Source organism: Calidris pugnax, unplaced genomic scaffold (assembly GCF_001431845.1).
Source record: "Calidris pugnax isolate Ruff unplaced genomic scaffold, ASM143184v1 scaffold18, whole genome shotgun sequence".
NCBI lineage: Eukaryota > Metazoa > Chordata > Aves > Charadriiformes > Scolopacidae > Calidris > Calidris pugnax.
The window spans coordinates 19,145,351-19,149,288 of NW_015090812.1; positions in this window are offsets into that span (position 1 = coordinate 19,145,351).

The following is a 3,938-nucleotide window of genomic DNA, read 5'->3' on the forward strand; positions in this document are numbered from 1 at the left end:
CAAATCTCCACAGCTTCTTTCCTTCTGTCCTGCCAGTTTGCTGGGACAGAAGGTTACTAGTGCTGAAGATGAATGAGAGAAGTATTTCTCATTTTCCACCAGACCAATTATTTTTGGAATCACTGTGCTGCTGACAATTTGGGGCCTGCTATGATCTGGAAAATCAGAATAATACACCTCTAGTGTACAAAATTATAATGATGTTTAAGGGATTTAAAAATACATGAATGCATAACAACCTGTCTTCCAAAAGTCTTCCACTGAAGCCATGGGGTGAGGCAGGGGGGGAGAGGGGGGAAAGTAATAAAGGTTTTAACCATGTGATATGGCCACATTTCTCAGATTTTTATAGATATTTTGTGGAACAGCTTAGGAACTTTTTTCCCCCATTTTTTCCCATGAAATGAAACATTTAAAATAAATTACAATAGTTCATATTCAAAAAGAACCCTCCATGCCAGATCTCTGAAGAATAATAATGCTAAAAATAAACGTTACCAGGGAAACTGAATGGAACAGAAATTAGCAATAGGGCCTGATCTAAAGCCACTGAAATAAATGGGAACAGGATCAAACTACACTGAAGAAAATAAGTCTGTGTTCCAGAATTTCGTCCTTTCACAATTTATTGGCCTCTGTTCCATGTTTGTGAAGAAATCAGTGTGAGAGGAAATAATACATAACCTGCCAATAGAATACAGGTTCCTAAGCTTCGCTGTGCTGGGTACTGTGAATTCAGCAACAGGAGCTTTTGCACGGGCATTTTTAAGAAGAATCTGGTCCAATTTTGCTCTCTCATCCTTTAAAGCTACAGACTAGAAATGAGAAATATGCTTCAATTGAGGCAATACTAGAAACGAGCAGAAAAGCAGACAATATTGTTGACTTCATAGGAAACATGCAAAGGACATCTTAACTTGAACTTTACCTTGTGGAAGAAACGCAAGGACAGGCGGCAGGCACAGCTAACACGTGGCATCCCAGAATGACAAAGGAGAATACACTGGTTGATGGAGGAAAGGGACCTTGGATGATGGGCTCAGCAAGATCGCAGAAAAGGACATTACTTCATGGGAAGGAGGAATGAGATTGAAGCCCAAGTTCCAGTGCCCAGGGTGAGGCAGTAACTGCAAAGGAAAATCAGTTTTAAATTGGACTGTGTTTCCACATAAATATAAAGACAGCAATAAGGATAAAAAGACAAACTGGCTCAATTTACTTTTAGAACTAAAAGGTATTGTCCTTGAGAACATTATTTACCAACTTTATTTTTGTGCCATTGACATCTGCTTCTACTAATTACTTGGCTAATACATCCTGGTCCTGGGGCCATAGGCCATAACTCTGCTTGTTTTGAGAGGGAGAATATGAAAAATGGGGAAAATCTCACTGAATAAAAACCACCTCACTTTGTTCCATTAGTAACAGAAAGGCACAGCTGAATGCTAATGTTTTCAAGACCCCCAAAACTGTATTCTTACAGCACTAGACCAAACATACAGATCTCATGCAATAGAAGTGGCTTTTGTTAAAATCCCCACCGTTGTCTTACTACAAAACCAAAAGCCCAGATGCAATCTTTGTACAAGAACACTCCATTAGCAGCCCAATAGACCAAATACTTGTACATGTAAATAACATTATTACTATCCATAGGAATTCTTATATAATCATGCCTACACTAATGTGATCAAGATTCTGCTATTTTACTCCTGACAGAGATCCGTTTTTCGATGTCATATTACTACCTATAGCTTGTTTGTTCTGCCTTATTATTCATGACTAATTTTCATAGTGCTATTTTGTTTTCCAGTGCAAAGAGTTTCTTAGCAAGTCTGGTTTTACATTTTTTTCTTCCAGCAATATAGGAAATCTCAGAGTACTGTATTTCACTACAGCTGATTAGGCTACTCTTTACATTCGTTCATGCAAATCTCTTAATTTACCAGCAGGGTATTGGGGAAGGAGAGACAGGAAAAAATTCCTGTTAAGCAATTCAGCATTTCCTTCTGATTCAAGAATGAGGTAGACTCTGCTCTTGTTTACATTGGCACAATCACACTGACGTGCAGAGGGCTTTGCACAGGCAAAGGCAGAGGAATACTTCAGCCATAAGTATATTACAGTTCAGGTGACAAGCATGATTTTTAAGCAGGACTGAAAGAGGGCTTTTAAGAAAGATGGAGTCAAAATTTTTAGCAGGGCCTGTTGCAATAGGACAAGGGGTAATGGTTTTAAACTAAAAGACGGTAGATTTAGACTAAGAAGATAAGGAAGAATTTTTTTTTTACAATAAGGACAGTGAAACACCGGAACACCATTACCTGGAAACATTCAAGGTCAGGTTGGATTACACTCTGGTCTAGTTGAAGATGTCCCTGCTTATTGCAGGGTGGTTGGACTAGATAACCTTTAAAGGTACCAAATTATTCTTAAACACACTTTCAAACTCAAAACAGGACTACTTTCATGTAGATTTGCAGTAAGGTTTATTTTAAAGCAAGAGAGAGTGTTGAGAATGTTGACATCTACGACTGAAATAGAAGCTGAAATAGAAATCTGATACATTTCTTCATAGTAAGCTCAAAGGCTGGTTATCTCTGTATTCCAAATTCCCTGTTCAAAACCCAATCTCCTATTTAGGAGTCAGTCCTAGACTTCCATATCTCTGGTTATAAAACAAAGCAAAAATACAGCTCCTGGCACAGCCTTTTTCAACTGTTTGAATGTCCTCACTGGAGGGGTGAAAAAGACTCTCAACATCTACTTCGAACAAACTGGCTACAAGGGGTCCCCAAGCCTTGCCTATACTGTATGGATTTCCCCTTTCACATAGGGGCTAATAACTTGAGTCAGTTTACATAACTAAAAATTTAATCTGTTCTTTCACTTATATTAGCAACTCTTCTATTTTATGTTTCTAAATTCCTTCTGAGAAAGCGAAAAGGTGGGAAATTATTTAGGATTCATAAAGTGTTTAGATACTTTAATTTCAGCATACAAATACACATGTACATAAGGAGTATATAGTCACCTACCTCAAAGGAAAAAAAACAAACTCATCTATTTCTGCTGCTAATTAACTATTTTCAGACAGAAGACAGTAATTCAGGATTAAATTATTTACAGAGAAGTACGACTCCAGACTTGACATCTCCATCCCACAATTGCTAATTTTAGCACCAATCTCAAGCTTATTTCCTCACTTCACCCACGACTTCACTGCAGTATTGGTATCAGAGATCTCTGCCACAATATCCATTCCTACTCAATGATAGCAGAAAGGCTCCCTTATTTGTGCTACTGCTCCCCAAACGAAGAATTCTTAATGTCTATATCCTCCTTCAAAAGAGTGAAAGCTTAATACTTAGCAAATTCTTTTAGAAACAAAAACATCAAAGAAAATCTATGCTGTCTGTGACACTGGCAGCTTCACACAAATCAAGGCAGTCAGAACTCACAGCAGGCACACTGCCTGATAGGATCACACTGCCACATATGAAAGCAGCCTAATTCCACATAGCAATGTCTAAAGCACATTGCACCTTCAAAGCACTGGTGTAGCATAATTATTTGACCTTTGCAGAACAGAGGTGAGCTAACAAAGGATCATTATACTACTATATACATGCTATATAAATAATAAACAAGAAGAGCGAGCTATGAGGCTTGCTATGTTTACAGGGTCTTCTCAGACCTCTGATCATTTAGTTTCTCTTCTGTAGCTCAGAGTCTTACCTCTCACACAGGTATAACGTAGGCTGTACTTGGTATAAAAGTTTTTTAAAAAGAAGTGTAATACTGAACCCCACACTCTGAGTTGTCTTACTTCCTAACCATTTAGAAACTTAGTGCCACGTTTTTTTAAGTCATTATTCATCAATTTAATGGTGTTTTTCACTCTCCCAATTAAAAAAAAAAAAAAAAAAAAAAAAAAA